This window comes from Patella vulgata, chromosome 4 (genome assembly GCF_932274485.2).
Source record: "Patella vulgata chromosome 4, xgPatVulg1.2, whole genome shotgun sequence".
NCBI lineage: Eukaryota > Metazoa > Mollusca > Gastropoda > Patellidae > Patella > Patella vulgata.
In genome coordinates, this window is record NC_065882.2 from 51,114,330 (window position 1) to 51,134,264 (window position 19,935).

The 19,935-nt window shown below is 36.3% G+C and overlaps 1 protein-coding gene across 2 annotated transcripts in view; it reads right to left on the reverse strand.

Annotated features, from left to right (window-relative positions):
* The window catches only part of LOC126818358 (galanin receptor type 1), a 79,813-nt gene that overhangs the window by 34,817 nt on the left and 25,061 nt on the right, over window positions 1-19,935 (reverse strand). The window contains exon 1 of one of the 2 annotated variants that reach the window (XM_050545750.1): window positions 13,083-13,195. The exons of the other annotated variant lie outside the window; for it this stretch is intronic. The gene's annotated coding sequence lies outside the window, so the exon portion shown is untranslated. Of the gene's footprint in view, window positions 1-13,082; window positions 13,196-19,935 lie in introns of those variants that run through there. 2 annotated transcript variants of the gene reach the window in all.

The window sequence follows — 19,935 nt, forward strand, 5'->3', positions numbered from 1 at the left end:
TTCTAGACTTCCAATGTATATATCAAAATAACCCACCCACTCCCTCGAGACTGCCTTATATGCAATCTGAAAACTAGCGACCGCGAAAAGCTTATAGCTAACATACAGCTTTTTTAAATACAAGGAACTGATGTAATCAATCAACCAAAGAATAACTATCCTCCAGATATTTGAACTAGCAAATATATGATGATACAAGTATTCAAATCTATCCCGGAAGAAAGATTATGTGTTTTATACGTCATAATGCAATTAGTTCAACTACATCACCAAAAGGGTTGTTAGTTTAGGTTATTCCTTTAGTCAAACATATCATCTTGAATTGACAATGATAGCTTTAGCTTCCAATGTATTTCAATCAAGTTGTTGGTTGCTTCAATCTTTCCAATTAAAAAGGAAGGTGTGTGTGTGTGGGGAGGGGGGGGGGGGAGGCTTCAAATTATCGGTTCCTTTTTTCGTCTTAAAACTCATTTTAAAGTTGGGTTGTCAGGAAACGAAACATGCCCACACCAGCTAATTTTCTTTTCTTATGTCAGTAAGGAGGAGGGGGGGGGGGGTGGCCGAATGGTTAGCACGTGCGCGCTGTATCATAAGGCCTATCATTGAGTCAACTGGCGTGGTGTTGAATCCCCGGTTGTACGCGACAAGGAGTAGGGTCGCCTGTCCAACCTCATGGGTTTTCTCCGGGTCCTCCCGTTTCCTCCCACTTCTAAAGACCCCTACGCGCAAGCGAATTATTGAAATAAAATTAAAAACCATATGTTAGTCCCGAAATGATCTAGTTTGTGTCGAGTGGAAGTTAAACCTCCCTCTCTCTCTCTCTCTCTCTCTCTCTCTATATATATATATATATATATATATCACTCTTTTGTAGGTAAGGAGAACATTTACAGCACATGAAAATCTTATAATTATCAGAAATCATTAGAATTTCTTTCAATTGTTTATCTCATGACCTTGAACAATTTATATGAACTTTAGCCTCTAGAGCATCCACAAAATTTTTCAAGGTGATCAAGGACGTATAGAAACGAAGGTACCACAAAATGTGTTATCTATAATTAATTATGCGCTGTTTCTGGTGTTCCAAAGATATTAAGCAACAGTTTCGTACGTTTAATATTAACTGCATAAAAGGATTATTAGGAGACTGATAACACCAACGGGTTGTTTCAAATTAATATGTGTTGGAGTAAATAATATATCAGAAGAATGAAAGCGTCACAACAAAGCCAATCGTCACCAGCGCGGGTTTATAAAGTGTAGTAAGGATACATCTCAGGACCATACGCTCAATTCATCAATAGTATCATTGACTATAATTATAATATGCTCATTTTGCAATTTACTAACGAAGGTACCACAAAACGTTTATCTATGTATGATGAACGATGCGTTGTTTCCGGTGTTCCAAAGATAATAAGCAGCCTTTTCGTAGGTTTAATATTACCTGACTAAAAGGATGAGAAAGGGACTGATAACACCAACAGGTTGTTTCAAATTACTATGTGGTCGAGTAAAAATATATCAGAAGAAAGAGGCCAACTGTTACCAGCACCGGTTATACAGCTGTTAAAGAATGTACGCCATCTTCGTCAATAATATCATTGATTTTAATTATAATATACCATGTCTAAACATTAGATAAAGATATCAAGTGTGTAACCATAATAATACCGGCGGAAATGAATATTATAACTTCACAAAACGTTTAATTGACCACCAGGAATACCGCAAGTTAAGAGCCCAGAATTCAGCCCTTGTCCTAATCGATTAGCTTTACTGATTATCACCATTCAGATAATTAGCGGTAAGTAGCCATATTCAAGCTTAGTGTAAATACTGCGGGCAGTCATCGTTCTGACTATATCATGTAAAAATAATCCAGTCAAATCCCAATGAAAAATAAACTTAATACATTTGCAAATTCGGAAAATATGGCGTTTATATTGTAAATCTATATACATTATGTATATCATAAAATAGGCATATTAAAACTGAGATCGATATTGTCTAGAAATTCGTTTAACATACTGTTTGGTTTATACGTAATTACGTAATATGACACCTTTTGTTGCAACATACATTATATAGAGCAACACAGGTATTATTCAAAATAATACAATTTGTTGTCAACTGAGGACACCTCTCGTTATGTGACTCTAATAATGGTCAGTTATCAAGGATAATGGCGTAAGGTGAAACGATTTTTTGAAAATTTAAGATAAGAGAGCATACATGTCTGGACCAATAACCTCAGTTGACCTAATGTACTACTTTCTTACTTTATCATCTAAAAAGGAAAGAAGAATGTGCAAAATTTTTGTGAGGACAATATTAATCTCTTATTAAGCCAGTTATAAGTTTCAGTCCACGAGAAAACCATGCAGAAAGTGATAAGGTGGGGGTCGACCGATTTCATTTATGTTTATAGGGTTGAGTCATGACCCCCCCACCCCAACGAACTTTGTAGCCCAACCGATACATCTAAAAAAATTAACAGTTTCTTCCAGAGATACAAGGCATAGGTGTTCTAGGGCTAGACGGACAGGCCCAAGTTCCTTGCTTTCTTCAAAACGCGGGGAACAATAAAGGTGACTAACGGGTTGAAGTGGGCAAATTAAAGAATAAGTGGTCGAGAAATGACAATAGGCATTTCTTTACGAGCAATGCAAATAGAGCAATTCAATCAATTGGTACTGGCTGATCCAATTTACACCTTGTTAGTCTCAATTTCCACTGAAACATACATATCTGTCTTCGACAGCGACGCTATGACCACTAGTTTTTTTAATTCAAACTGTCAAGCGTTATTTTACGTACACGTCAACGTGTACACGGGATCCGGCTTTTGCGTCCCATCTGAATGACTAGACACTGTCCTTGCCAAGCACCCCCCTCCCCTACGTCTAAAATCAAATGTATAAGACCAGAAAGGTGTTTATCAGGTTTGCCATAGACTAAATACCCTTGTTCGTAACGCCATACTTCAGATGTCTACAGTGATTATTAATTGTATAAACGGTGACAAGGATAAATGTATAAAGCAATGAATTTTTATGTTGATAATATTTATGATGCACAAAGGAATTTGAATAATGAATCAGTTAATTCTCAGGTTATTTGGAAATGTATGGAATATTGTAAACAATGCTGATGCGTTTTGGTAGGGCCTTACATGTAGGAACATTTAATTTTGTTTAATCCCCATGTGGACTCTACAACACGTCATATAAAATACAGTAATAATTCTGCAGATATGACCAATACCAAACCGCATCTAAAGTTCGGATTTATTTGAAGCTGAAATAGACAACTCACTACCATTTCCTAAGATACCTCTTTATATTTCAAATAAGTTAATTTTCTAAGATGTTTCATAAAGCAATTGTCACATAGCAATGAACAGAAGTTGAAATGTGACGTTCTCTGTATTTATGACGTCAATCACCTCTGCATTTAAGATCACAGGCTTTGTTAATTGTGGTTAAATCTGATCCCTCTTTTGATCTACCTTCGTGATTCACAAACATTACTCATGAAATTAATTCCGCTGTTAAGTTTCCATTTTCAACGTATGCCATGATGGTTCCATTTTCGTTTATTTCAACGTAAATTGGTCGCTGTGGAACTGGGATTCCAATTAAGGGACAAATGTTAGGCTGAACGATAACTCATCAATATGCAATGAAGAGTTAGAAAAAAAAGACCACAGTTGAATTTCTAGTACCATGCATGCAACGATTTAAATTTTCCGTTTAAAGAATCGAGGTTTTGATTGTGAATAGGAAAGGTTGTGTATTAGAACCCCCAGGCTGGTAACTTATGCCATTGAACAGTCTAACCATGATAGATTGTTTTATTGCAATCCCATAGCCGAATGATCTTAAATGTTACCAAGAAAAAAAAGATAACGGTTTCAATTGAATGTATTTTCCCCTGACAAATATGCCTTCAGTGATGAAATCATTTCATTCATCTCCTGGCAATTCATCTAGAATTTGATCAAAAGAAAACAATTCTATCTCTTGTGGCAAATTCAATTCTTGTTTTATAAATTATTTTCAAACTAAAACCAAATTCAATTGTTTCTTAATCTGTAATCTGCAAGCTTTTTATCTGATGATATTGCACATTTTCAATGCTCGTTTTCTCCATAGTTGGCTAAACATCAAATACTGGTAAAATAATAAATCGAGTTTTTTTTATATCGTGCACATATCGTGTGGGTTCGTCCGCTCATTACCCCAATGCTTCACACCAAATTTGTAAAAATAACGGTTGTCTCTGTTGAGTTCACAAGGTTTGTGGAAAGGGGTCATGACACCCTGAACGGAACGTCCTCTAGATCGCACCAAATTTGAAAAAAGAAATCGGATAAAACTGTATTGTTGACGGATGTAATATACTAACACTGTGAATGTATCAAATGTTTATTTATTTAGTTGGAATTCAAAGTAGTTAAACATTATTGGATTCCTTCCCAGATCCGACTTTGATGCTTGATGCGAGATATGGGAATTCTGTACTTCTATATGATTGTTTTTATTAATTTTGTTTTCAGCTATAATTATGGCCTCTACAAGGTTGAAAGATTTCCAATATTAATGTCGGCCAATGGATTTTACCACTTTGTCATTAAATTACAAATTACTAAATAGGACGTAATTGTAAATTATCTCCCACTGCATAATATATTTTAGACCAAGGTATGTCATTATTGTGTTTAATTCAATAAGGTAAGTTTTACTAATAGAAATAAATCTCGGGGAAAATATAATGCACTAAATAACTTGAACAAGTTTATAAAATTATCAATCATGATTTTACCATGTAATCACAGTACATCCTCCATACATTCTCATGTCTGCGGGTGACAAAATTGTCAATCGTTTCTACCGTTACTCTTTGTCGAATTGTTTTCGTTTCCATGGATTACAAATTACTACCACAGGTAAAATTCTTTACTCCCCAGTTCATACTCACCGAGAATAAAATTCATCCATGAGCAAAGAATCTAACTCATTTAGTCGACCAAATAAATGTGGATAATAAAAGAGGAGAGGAAATTTGGCGGAAAAGATGTTTTCAAGATGATATTATATTTTGATGAAGAACAAATTAGCCATACTCTACAGAAACTGTTTTCCTTTCAGAAGAGCTATCTCCATTGATTTTCATTTCATAAAGCAGTGATCTGTGTGTCAAACTTACAGAGTTATAACCTGGATTCAGAATATAACTCCAAAGTAATCCTATGAAGAAGAATTAATAGCCATTCATTTAGTGACTGAATTAAAATGATTAACGTCATATTTCTGTAATATCAAACCATCCTGTGGGAAATATTAATTACTGATTTCCGTCTGGATTGTTTAATCTTTTACTATCATCTTCGCAAATCAAAAATTGAATAATTGTTTTTTTTCTAATAGGCTCTTCGTAAAATAAGCATTATCAAGAGCACTGGGGCAACAATGCTGTTGCAGTTCAGAAAACTGGAAGAAGTCAGTGGTCAGTTAAACTCCGCAAACGGGTTAAAACATGGTACAGCTGGTGAATACAAGGTACTTACATGTTTATTTGTAATACTATATATACAGTAGAGGTTATTTAAGTTCTCTAAATTAATGATGTAATGTTTAATACATTGAAGTGATTAAACAAATGGGGTGTTAAATGATATCCTCTTACATTAATGATGTCCCCTGCCACCATATATTTCGGGGTGTTAAATGATGTCCTATTACGTTATGATAAGACATCAGGTCGGAGGTCTGTGGAGTACAGATTCGCTCATTTTTTTTTTATAAACATTGGGTTAATGAAACACTTATCCAAATATGGAATCCCATACTTTAAAAAAGTGGACATCAGCCATTACAGGGCATCTATAGCCCCTCGATTTTTGAAAATTTTCGGACCCCTCTGTCCCTTAAAATTTTTCTAATCCCCCCCCCCAAAAAAAAAAAACAACCCCAAACTAAACACTCCATGCAAAAAATTAGACAGATTGGTTGATATTTAGGGGGTCCACCACCGCCTGCAAAAAAACTGGCAGTAAATCCTACGCAATTAATGCATTTTATGAGAAATGCAGTTTATTAATGCAATTTTGTGGTGGTTTTCTTTGTTTGTTTTCTGAGAGGATTATTGGCCACACATCTTTAGACCACTCGATCACACAGTAGACTTTCGACTTAAGTGAAGTAAATCTAGTAAACAACCATAAACTATGCATCTATGAGACCATAAACTTACCATAGGAAAAATGAAAACAAAGAATAGTCAACAAAAATTGTGTTAGATGCAATAAATTTAGTTATAAAATTATTTGTTGATGGAATACAGAAACCGGATTGTCATAAGACACTTATTAACACTGACACAGTTGAATTCTGTAATGTACGGCCTGGTTTAAAATTTTATAGATATCTTAGTTTTCAGATTTTCGTTTTCGCAAATTTGGGAGTACTTTTCGATCGGTTTCGACTACCTGCAGGACATTTTGGTAATGTTTTTCGGACTTTGAAGCATACAAGAAATCTGAAATTATATTAATTCCTCTTCCGGACCCATCATATACAACATTGAGCGACAATACAGCGTGTAAAGACATCTTAAACGATTCAGAATGTTGCCATTCTGTTACATTCAATTCTAAGAAGTTTGACTCCATGTCCAATAACCGAAAGAAAAACCAAGAATCAATAGTTATCAGGTCGGACAACTTGGGGGATTCTGTGATTTTCAGAAACTGTGGTTTGCCAAAGCCCTTATCCATACGTTCGCTTGGTAATACCGTACCTTTATCATGTTTTATTTTGAGAAGCGAATCTGACATTTGTTGACACTCATTCTCTGGGACATTTTCACTGAAGAGTACCAATGGTACCATTTCTACCGTAGGATACCACAAATGACGCTCCATGGCCGCCACGGCACTCTTAGATATAATTGGACTAATAATGGAATATTTTAAAATGTCTTTATAAAACCTCAAATCATTCCGAGGGGAATCGAAGGGGGTTGTACAGGTCATCCACCACCTAGAGTACAGAAGTGTTGCAATGTTTACGAAGTTCCGCATTTTGGAGACTTGACTGGAGGTAGTTATGGTACCTTTTGGTAACATAGCTACATTGTCTTCAAGGAGTACGATTTTAATCCCGTATATGAGCTTAGCCATTCACCTGGTCTTATGAATAGCCCCTGGTCGACGAAATTTCATATTTCCATAATCTGGATCAAGATATACAGAACAAGGCTCGATGAACTCTAAATAATCATCTCTGACATAGGGCATCTTTGACAGAGCTAATTGCAGCATCTCACCTCGCCAATCAGTCACGATTGCGGGTAAAGAGTTGATGTCAAAAAGTTTCAACTGTTCCTCGTTGTCATGTGGTACGAGCCCCCATGATTAGCGCAATCGTTGAAATAGCGTATCTTCGGTTTCATATTTGTTGGTCAATGTTGGTAGTAGTTTTCATCCCATTGAAGGGAAGCTATTTTAGGCGGCAGCCACAATTTGCGTGTCATGTTGGCTATGTCATTACCAACTTTACGCCTAGATCGATCTGCCATTGTGTATGAGGTCTTCACCTTAGACGAATCACCTCCACACTCATCCATCAGCGCTTTCGTGAATACGGCTTGCTGTGCTGGGGTTATTTTCATTCTGGTGGAGATTTGGAATAGTTTTGGTGATGCCAAGATGTCATCGGGGATGAAAGCATTTGTCCCTTCGTAAATACACCGATGTCTTCTGCGAAGACGATGTACATCGTCGTTAGCCGATTCTGTTGACGCTAACGCTGAACTACCGGCCGGAGAGGCTGTGGGCAAGACACAGGAGCATCACAATCATCAACGTCACTACCGCTTGATAAGAGAACCGTTTCGGACAAGTCCGTCACTTCCTTATGTGCAGCTTCTTGTCGTTTGTTTTCGATATTATTTCGTTCAAATTTTCGCCGCATCTGCAAGTCCAGAATCTTATCACGTGACCCAAATGTGGCTTTGCGATCGGTTCTCATCGAATTCAAGAAACTTCTGTCTTTGCCAGAGAGTACTCGATCATCTAAGTTTGCAGGCCACAACTCGATTGCTTTTGACAATAAAATATTAGATTGTTGTTTGTCGGCTACAGCTGCTGTGGATCGTCGTGCCACTGGGATTTCCCGAAACTTAGAGTTAGTTTCTAGCAACTTGAAGATTTTTTTCACACGCTTTTCTGTCAGCGATAATTGGAATATTAGCTTTTGAGTAAAATGTCTTTAGTTGACCTAAGACACATTTAGCTGCATTCCACTTTTTATTAGCACCAAATTGGACGTGAAACATCAGACATTGTAGCACTTGTTTACATGTAGGGAGCCGACTTCCCATCAATTCTGTGTCCAATTGGGTTAATGCGGGTCCCAGACCAAATATTTCACTGGATTTTGACGTATTCATAGCCTTTTTTTTCACAAAAAATCAACTTTTTATGGTTATGTATGATTCTTAACCGGTTGCCTGGTCAATACCAGTCCTGTCAGGCCAAATTATTTGCAAGCGTTTAAATTTCTAAATTCCGGACTTAAATGAAAAAATTATTTCAACAATGTCGAATTGCGCAGGAGTTACTGCCAGATTTTTGCAGACGGTGGTGGACCCCTTAAATATCAACCGATATGTCTAAATGTTTGCATGGAGTGTTTTTTCGGGAATAGGAACAGATTAGAACCAGCGGCTGGCAGGCAGGATACGCCCACATTTTCGAGAGATGGATAAGAGAACAAGCTAAAAAAAAAGTGATTTTTCCTACAATCAAGGGCCATAATTCAGAAAATTACAATTCGATATGCGCAAATATCGAAAGGAACCGAGATCTTTGGGTTATAAACTTACATTTAAAGTTTCAACAAAATCAGATAAAAATTATGACTTCTATAGGGTCCACAACCTTGATATACCATATTTTTACACTATTTGAGAACGAAGGGCGGCCATTTTGTCTGTCAGTTTTGGGCCGATTTTCACGAAATTCGAACTCAACCATCCTTAGGGTGTAACGGTGATATAATAATACGTTTTTTTAAATGGGATAATAATTATGACCTCTATAGGGCCCACAAGCTAAAAACGCGAGTTTTAGTGCAATCAGGGGCCATATTTCAGGAAGTTATGGTCCGATATGCGCGAATATCGAAAGGAACCGAGATCTTTGGGTTATAAACTTATATTTCAAGTTTCAACAAAATCGGATAAAAATTGTTACCTCTATAGGGTTCACAACCTTGATATACCATATTTTTACGCTATTTGAGAACGAAGGGCGGCCATTTTGTTTGTCAGTTTTGGGCCTATTTTCACGAAATTCGAACTCAGCCGCCCTTAGGGTGTAAGGGTGAAATAATAACACGTTTTTTTTAAATCGGATAAAAATTATGACCTCTATAGGGTCCGCAAGCCAAAAAACACGATTTTTAGTACAATCAGGGGCCATAATTCAGGAAGTTACGTTCCGATATGCACGAATATCGAAAGGGACCGAGATCTGTGGGTTTTAAGCATACATTTCAAGTTTCAACAAAATCGGATAAAAATTGTGACCTCTACAGTGTTCACAAGCTAAACACGTGATTTTTCGTACAATCAGGGGCCATAATCCATGAAATTACAGTCCGATACATGCCAATATCGAAAGGAACCGAGTTCTTAGGGTGATAAACCTATATTTCAAGTTTCATTGAAATCGGATAAAAATTGTGACCTGTAGACTGTTCACAAACAATTGTGGACGGACCGAGGGACAGGGGCGACGACAATATACGTCCACATGAAAATGTGGGCGTATAAAAAGGGAAAGAGGGGCTCCTCCTCCTTGTTGCCCATAGAAGAACATTGTGTTTAAATTCAGGGTAGCTTCTGTGTAACTGTCTGATCAGACCAATTTCCCGGGGGTCAGTACATGGCTCATGCAAGTATCCTCTTTATAAGGAACGTGCGGGGTTTAAGTTTCCCTTGTCTTCACTCGGAGTTCTTAGGGGAACCTCATACCCACAGCCTCCTCGGCTTAGAGGCTAGGGTGAAGAGTTCGTAGGAATCAGATTTTAAGAGGGGCCGATCATGGTGTAGTCTTAGAAACAAGAGCGTAACGCCGCAAAACCCAAGCTAGGGGGTAGAGAACTTATATATTTAGCTTATTTTTTAATGTCATAGCTGTGTGTATATAACCGTTGCATTATGGATGTTAAAAAGATATAAAAGCATAGTTAAACCAACAAAGTGTCCCAGAGTCAATTAATCCTTGAAGTTTTATATACAGCGTGAAAGTCCTACCGATAGTGTCACATATTTTTGTTTAGATATCATTACTATAGTTTGGGATCCATAAGAGATCATCCATGGGGGGGGGGGGGCAGTGGGTCATCCACACGTGACGAGATAAGTCGGTGGGCCCTGAAAGTACCATTGTGCTTTTGGAGCTGCGCCAGGACGACGCGAGAGCCTCACAGCATTTTACCAGTAGCAGTTAGACCCCTGTTGTTCTACTGTTATTTCGCGCACCGGCCTTAAGTATCACATTCCTGACACGACCCCAGTGGTCCTGCACGACTGTGCCTTTAAAGTATTCCTACACCCATTTTTGCATCACGCTCGATTTTTCTCTCAAACATGACTTGCTCTTTTAACAAGTTTTTTGGGATAACATCCCCAGTGAAAACTGAAGTTAACGCTATGTCACACATATAATGCTATCAGATTTAAACAATTGTTATCTTATGTCATGTACACATAACATTAATTGCCATACAGAATCCATTAACTATGCAAATATAAAAATAGATAAAATGATATGCACTCGTGTATTCTGTTATATAATACACAAACATAGGTTGTGTGGCAACGAAACATATGTGTACCAGCATAACTGAAACATGTAAGGTACTAACATGTAACATGATTTAATAATATTTGGGAATAACTCTGGAAGTTAAAGAAAGTCATTAAGGCACATTTCTCTGAATCGGCTAAACAAACATATAAATTGCAGAGGGATAAGTTAATTGCAGCCTATATAGGTCTAACAGGATTTGGTAACAAATAATACATCAGATTGAAATTGCTGCTTAAAATTTCCGTATAAAACGTTTTCCATCGTGTGTAAATTTCCCTAAACGAACTAAGTAGTCTGACGAAATATTACAATTCTGCCAGCATGTTGCAAATAACATCATGACTTCCATAAGTATTAAGAATCTGGCCAGTCCACGACAATCCACCTTAATAGGCTCTGTCTGGTTTGAATAATCGCGTGTAACTAGATCTATTGATACTTCAGATAGCGGAAATATAGTTAAAAGTATGACAAACTTATGTCTATAATTCATCAGAAAAAATTGATAAACGAGTTCTTAAGTAACTAATGGTTAATTATAAAATAAATATAATACCCGTCATTGTATAAACTTATCGTTACGTGACATCTTGTACGTTTCGTCCATCAATGCTCCATTGCCATTTTTGCCTCTGCTTTCTTAATTTTAAGATGAACAAGATGTTCCATTTAATTACCAATCGCCAATTTGCGAAAATTTTACGTTTAGGTTAGATTCAATTTATATTTGTCTACGCGATTAAGAAAGAGACAGAACGTGACATTTGAAAGACGGTATAAATTCAGATACTCTTCTATGGTTCTACACCAAAAAGTCAACAAACAGTGTTATGCAAAAGGTGGGAAAGAGAGAAAGCGAGCAATGCTATCCATGGAACTATCGACGACATTAATACTGTTCGCGCACGAGGGTGGTACTCTTGAGTTCAAATTTTCATTGAAATTTCTTGCAGTCCTCATAATCGAGCGCACACACTGCTTTATTGTGGTGGACGTAAACACTGACGCTAAAACTTTTATGTAAATTGTTTTTTGATTGGTTCGTAGAATCAAGCTAAGTGGCCAATGGAATCATCAAGAGCAGATAATTTTAATTTGTGAAAATCCCGTGAATTGATCCAGGGGTTATTGGAGTAGAATGGAACGATACCACTGGGAATACCGAGGATGGTAGTACTTGGGCAAGACGAGTGTTATCGTTACAGTACTAAAAAGTGGGTAATGTAAACGTTTAGATAATTCGTCAGACTTTGTCGTTGACGCACTGTAATAACTAACTTGTTGAATTTAATGTTGGCTTATTAGGCAATTACAAACATTATGTTTCTAAATAAAAACAACCCAATTACCTATGAGGAAAAATCGAAGATAACCTCCAACCTGTTATTGGTATAGTTTCCACTTAATCGTGGGATCCTGGCACGACACATCGGCTAATCTTTCAGGTGGGACGAGAAAACGAAGTGTATTCATGTGTGTGCACGTAAAAGAGTCTTTGACAATGGGAACTCAATGAAGTGCAAACTCATGTTCATCATACTGGTTGATACAGAAAAGTAGGACGGTAAACCCAATTTCATTATTTTTTGTACTTCAGTAATCACTTACCAACACATTACTTGTACACTTCTTGAGTTTTCCAGCTCAATATGACGCTTAGCCCCATAAAAAGGCGGATTGTGAAGGAAGAAAGTGGAGCACAGACAAGGTGTGACAACTTTTACACTTTATGGGAACAATTATGTTTTGTAAATCATCATAGATCTTAATTTAAAGAATGTAAAAATATAAATACACTCAAATTTCTTAATTAGTAGTACGGACATCTGCAGACATAGCGGCACTAAAAGGTAATAATTATGCAATCATGTTATAGTCAATATTTTTGGAATCGATTGGCCATAACTTTAATTCTACAGCTCGTGTGTAGGATCACAGATTTATCCCCCATGTAGAAATGTCGTGCTCTTTTACCCTATGATAATGACATTGTTGTTAATTTGGAACGTCAAGAAAAACTAGCAAAAAATTCATATCAACCTATTTGCATAATATACACAGGAAAAATCAGAAAGCCACACGTACTAAGCCTGTACAACATTATGGACTATTAAAAGGTTTCATGTGTAATTTGTCTAAGTACACGAAGAAATAAAAGTAATGATCAGATAGAATAGATAAATACGAAACTTACTTATATATTTGCGTATAAATTCATCATCTCCTACTTTTATGTATAATGATCACCCGATCGTATTTACAATCATATTACCTTTACCGGTCCTCGTTTAAAAGCATCTGTTATCCACATCGTCACTCAACAGGATCGATAGAATGTTGTGAGCGGACGTGACCAAGCATAGCTTAAAGAACTCCTTGATAAAATCGACAAGTTGATAAGCTTGTGAACGATTTTTGGGGTGTAGTATACTACTTCGATTGAACACCTACACTACAAAACTACAGTCACAGAAAATATTCCTTGTTTTTTTTAATGCTGGTTTACTCTGGTAGAAATATACACTGTGCTTTTTTGGGTTGGGGAATCAAGATCGTCAAAATTTTATTGTTAGAAAGGAAAAAGAGACATTGCGCTAAATCGACGTTTGTCTGCCAGAAATGCATAAATAACAGTCTTCTTCCAGAATTAATAAATATCAATTTGATGGAACAAAACGATGATTACATTATTAAAAAAATTTGGTACATTTCCGTCATTTCTGATACTTTGCTTTGCACACAATACAAGTTTTAATAAGTTTTCATTAAATTCGTATATGCCCTCCTGTTATATTTCAACAAGAGATAGTTAAAAGTAAAGACAAATACTCGTTTATGATAATGTAGAATATACTGGACAATTTCTTAAGCGCGTCTATTAGATAACAAGTGGCAATTGTATATTTAAAGAAAAATGTTCCTTTATATTTATATATAAAATAAACCTTTAACATTGAGGTTAAACACAGAAAAGCGTGCTAAAATATCTCACACAGTCAGAAAGCTTTTACTGGTTAGGAATAGATCTGAAAGATCCTATCTATCTACATGTATTCAAAGCTTTTAAGATAATTCAATGGCTTGGTGGGGGCTTTTATCTACGCAAAGTTAAACAAACTGGAACGGTTCCCCAATGAAATATGTCCACTGGCTAGTCACTGATCTACAAATTATCTACATGTAAAAGTAGACGATTGAGAACTAACCAAGGGAATAGAATTAAGAGTAAACGATAAGCGAAGAGGAATACTAGCCTTGTACAAAATGTTACAAATTGCTGAAACAGAACACACTGGTTTTGTCTATATAATATTTTCCCCGTATAATTTAAAGCTAACTTGATATAAGTCGACATGTAAGTTATAATAAATCTCAGTCTAACTATACAACTAAACCTTCTATATTTTACGTGTATATCACTCCGATTCTTGAATAATAAAATACTTAAAGCAAATCGGCTAAATTTAACAACTGACAAAACTTTCAAATTTTAACGAATGACTCTAATTGAAACCACTTTTCAACTATTTATAGGCTGTATAGTTTCAATAATATAATGTGTCATTAATCACCAACTGCGCCGTCGCGATTTTGCTTTCATAGATTATCGTATACCATAAGGTTACTAATCATATCGAATTTATTTTCCGGCGTGGTTTCCCCTTGGCAGTGGTACAGGACGGAGGGCCTGACAAGGACAGCTGTCTAGTCATTCGGATAAGACGAAAAACCAAGGTTCCGTGTATACATTGGCGTGCACGTAAAAGATCCCTTGGCAGTTTGAATTCGATATAAGAGTAGGCCATAGTGTCGCTACCCGGGCTAAATTTCCCTCATAGCACACTGTATGGTGTATACCCTTCTTCATTAGCCCACTCGGGGCAGAACAGAGGGACGTTAAACCCCATTTCATTTAATTTCATTTCATTTATATCGAAACCACAAAAAAATGATAACCAGTTTCTTCCTCATAATATGTCATTAAGTTATTGTTAAATCATCAAATTTCAGAACCAAATGATGCTTCTTAGTACGAACTCTCATGAGGGTAAGAAATAATTTAGCCGCTATCGTGTTTTCATTCGGAGGGTGAATTAGTAGTAACTGCATATCAACAAAAAGGTAAATAGGGCTTTACGTCCGTTTCTACTTGGGATGCTATCGCAGACTAGACTTTAAGACGAACCTTACCAGAAAAGTAGGTCAGTCATAATATAGAGACCAGATCCAGCATAAAAGAGGGACCGAAAAGAGGGCTATGGCAGTGTCTTGCTATCTCATGTCTATCTGATCCGGGGTAGAGTATTGTGGGCACACTGAGGTTTTTGTTATTGCAGGAACTCAGTTTGTTCGAGGGGGTTTTAAAAGCAGAGATCAAAGTCCATGATATGTCAATACGATAACCTTATATGCCTAAACGTACATGGTCTTACACCTTGCTTCACCTTAAACTGAGTTTTTGAAGGACTCGCCTGATCTGATCCAGATTATAATGTATGATTCAGATTCAATATGATTATTTTCACATGACTGCAGATATAAAAACAAAGCTCTAATATAATTGAAACGTGATGTTTACCATTATTTGTACATTGGTTGATAAAACTACTAGTTTAACAACCCGTAGTTTATGATTAGCTAATAGGTTGGAATTTGGTTATATGAAGTTTCTCGAACGAGTTTTATGGCTCTGGATATCAGATACATGTATAAAATTTATAACCTAGGTCTAAATATTCCTTAAGATTAGATTACAGATTGTATAAATTACGTTGTTTCTAATTAAAATGATGCATAAAAAGTTATCAGTAATTTTACTAAATTCTCTATGCAAATCAACACACACGAATCTAAATATAACCTATGATGTAGATCCACTGCAAACAGTATGTAGTCTCATTTAAACTATGTACTTTAACTTTGACCATAAAAAAGTTTCTGACTTTCAGCAAACTGTCACTATTGACAGTTGGGGATTAAGACTTCTTACATCACGCATGATTTGAAGTAACCTTTTTGGCCCTAGATATCAAATCTTTCAAAGCTAACACTTGCAGTTTTTTGATGTCGGTATTATCACGCGAAATTAAGTGTTAAACTGGATAAAATTACAAATGAGTGTATCTAATTTTCTATTCTTTAATTAAATTACTAAAATTAGAATTTAATAAATGCTGTTAGGTGTTTTTGTCGGATTGTAAAAGCAATAAGTTTTTTTATTTGATGTGATTTGACAATACAGTAATATTGCGGACTGAAAATTTGAGAAAAGTCATCGCTAAGATTTAAACGTTTAAACTGGCATTTACAAGATATACAGAATTGTTATAGAGATTTACAATAAGTTTAACGAACGCCCATGCACAATAACTTACTCCGATACGGCCGGTACTCATATTCCTAAAGCAATAGCCCGAGAAATCTCTCTCTGGCCATTGCTGGATTGGCTTCTGATACTTGCCGCTGCCCGGGTAAAATTTCCCTCATAGCACACTGTATTGCGTATGCTCGTCTTCATTAGCCCAGTCAGAGCAGAACAGTAGGGCGTTAAACCCCATTTCATTCCATTTCATATTTGTCATGTTGGGCGCCCGTTGCCTCAGTCATCTACACAACTAGACACTATTCTTTGCCAGGGCCTTCGTCCTGTCCTTATACCGACAGGGATAAACCACGCTGCATAATCCTGGGGAACGTTCTTGACCAACACCAGGATCAGTGTACATAAACATACTGTATATTGACAAACAACCCGACATCACGACATTTTCACCCGACAATACATTTTTACGCGACATTACGACATTTTTAATGCCGTTGTGTCGGGTGAAAATGTCGTGAGGTCGGGTTAAAATGTGGTTATGTCAGATTGTCGCTTTATGAGGGCGACATCGCGACATGATATTAATTAACCACCATAGTATGCATAATATTCAATATACTAATACTAAGAATAACAAAAACCAAAGAAAAACAACACCAAATTAAAGATATGAAATCATGTTTTTATCGTCCTATTTTCATCTCCATTCGTGCTAATAATGAAGACGTGCATATTTTGTCTTAGTTGGGAAAGTTTGCCCGGACAGCGGCGCTACTATACTCTTTTACTTGCACGACAATATGGACACCTACCAGATCAAAGACTTCAACAATAAACAAATGGTTTGTTAAACAACGTTAGCAGTGTGTTCCATATAGACAATGAAGACAAAATAAACGACATTATAAACCAATTCTCTGTTGTTATAAAATGGGGTCATGTGAAAACAAGGAGCCTAATCAAACCGTGTACAGGATGGATCAAACCGTTATATTAGTCTGGGGCGAAAAACATGGCATCCATCAACACTTTTTTCGCCGCTACAAAGAGGTAGTGACTAAACATTTCAACAGACGTCGCACAGCAAGACCCGGTGCTCATGTGAGGGAATCAATTACTTTTCACCGTGAACATGTGTGTAAAAACCGATGCCAATAACACTACGCGCCAGACGTTTCATACCCTAGATTCCATCTACCTTGTATCAAGGGACAGTAGTAATTATAAACTCCCACCTTATGGCTGATGAGGTGACGACTATTATAGGACTATAAGAGTTGTACGCACGAAGTAATTTTAGTCCATAAATAATATTGGTCATATAAAAAAACCCAGTTGTAACGGAATTGCAATAACACTTTGATTTTCAGCAGTGAATTTGTGGAGATCGTTCATAGATTGGGGATAAGTGTTTCGCGATCATTTTATGTTACCTGAAGGTAAATGTTCGTCTAAGGGTTGAACCTCCCCTGAAGACCCCTTGATAAGTCAGTAAAAGCAAGGAGTGGAATCACCTACAGGGCCTCGTGGTGTGTAAAGTATTTAATTACGTTTATTATATACTTTCCTTAAGAACTGCGACATTTATTAGGATATGCAGATTTCTCGCAATACCTCGTTTGAGAAGTCTTGACATTTCATAGAAAAGAGGAATCCGAGAATAAATATTAATCCCCTCACGCTAATGCCACAAAGAGAAAGATCCTTCCTATTTATTAATTACTGATTTCGTTAAAGAGCTAACCGAAGAGCTACCACTAATGCACTGATACTCTTTTCCAATCTCGTTTCTCTTGATCGCTCTAATTTGTTTTATAACAAAAATTCAATAATTTGCTTAAAAAGGTCCCAATTTGTTTCCCCTGTCCAATATGGCTTTGTATTCCCAGTGTCTTTGCGAAAAAAAGTATGGTTTAACCGGTTTCTTTGATCATCATGCAATTTGTAAAAATGTTCCGGTTCTAATTCACGTGTTAAAATAGTTAGCTCTGACTACAGTTTAAGCTATCTATTGATTTTAGAGTGAAAGTTAACATCAAGTTTTATTGAACTTTGTGAATGACTAGTCTGCCAAATGACCAAATAATTTCAATGACGTATTATTTTCTCTTAACTCGGGACTTCATCTACTGGATAGCAAATAACCTTCTCTCGCTGGGGGAATTAAAATTGTTTCTATTAGGGTTAGTGTGTCAGGGAGTACGATTATGATGGGCTCTTTTCCTCGTATATATATTTACGTCTACTTTCAACAATTCATGAATAATTTGAGCGGCCGTAACAGTTCCAGTATTTATTGAATACCAAGAATATTTGAACAGTTTCTCGACTTGTAGAGTTAGAGACTGAATGGGACATAACAGCTATCTATCAGAAGGAAAAGAATTATTCCAAAAACTGCCCGACATGTTGGATCTAATTTAAGATTTTATTACTCGTATCGGAAAATCAAAAGCTCACATTTATAACACAAGTTTTATCTTTAAAGGTTTTGTTCTTATTTTCGTTTATAGAATGGAAACGAATTTATGAACATATCAGAATAACAAGATATCATATTTTTATGTTGACAATATTTCTGATTTAATTTAGATACTTTGCTGTTAAAATTGAATACAGTTCGTAAGTATTTGCGAAGTAACCGAAGTTTAAGATTCTTTATCTTTATAAGACAAAAGACAACCGAGCATTTCATCATTCACAAATCCCCTGATTCAATTTCGATGAATGTTTTCCAATTTGATTTATTATAAATCATATCAGAATAAAATCTTTTCTCTTCATCACAAAATACGTATAAAATGCAGAAATACAATAACATGTATGATAGTACTACATGGACAAGGGACCGAGCATGAACCCATCAAGGACATTCGGAGGGCATCGCCCCAGAAGGAACAGCAAGATGAGTAGCGCTTCGAGACTTGTTCCAAGTCCAACAAAAAATTATGTTTCAATACGTGCATATTTACTGCGATTGCGTCCTCTACGAAGCGGAAGTTATTTCAATACAATTATAGTAAACAAAAATTGTAAGCTTAGTTGATGACAAATAAATGAGAAATTTTTACTGAATGTAAATGAATGAATAAACACACCTTTCTTCGTGAACCACAATTGCCACACGTTAGCTAAAAAAAAGGCTGTAGCTGTTTTCCGGAGCTAGTGCTCAAATAGAAATCCCGAATCTATACAGTTTATAGAACCTAAAACTAAAACAAAATACGTTATCTATATTAACATATGGAATAAATGGATGTGTTATTAGATGGGGTACAAAACGCTGTCCTGCGTAGTATACCCATCAATGTTCACAATTATATTATTCAAGTTGAGGATGTTTGCATAAGACAGACTTTTCAAAGACAGTAAATGCATAGATAATCAAAATAACGTGCCCCTGCGTTAAAATATAGATCAACCGAATTTTGTAGCTTTTTGTAGAATACTTTACGTAAGACCTTTTTATACGCCCACTTTTTCATGTGGACGGATATTGCCGTCGCTCCTGTCCGTCCGTTCACATTTGTTTGTGGATAATATACAGGTCACAATTTTTATCCGATTTTGACAACACTTGAAATATAGGTTTATCGCCCAAAGATCTTGGTTCCTTTCGATATTGGCTTGTATCGGGCAATAATTTCATGAGTTATGGCCCCTGATTGTACGAAAAGCACATTTTTAGCTTGTGCACACTCTAGAGGTTACAATTTTCATCTGA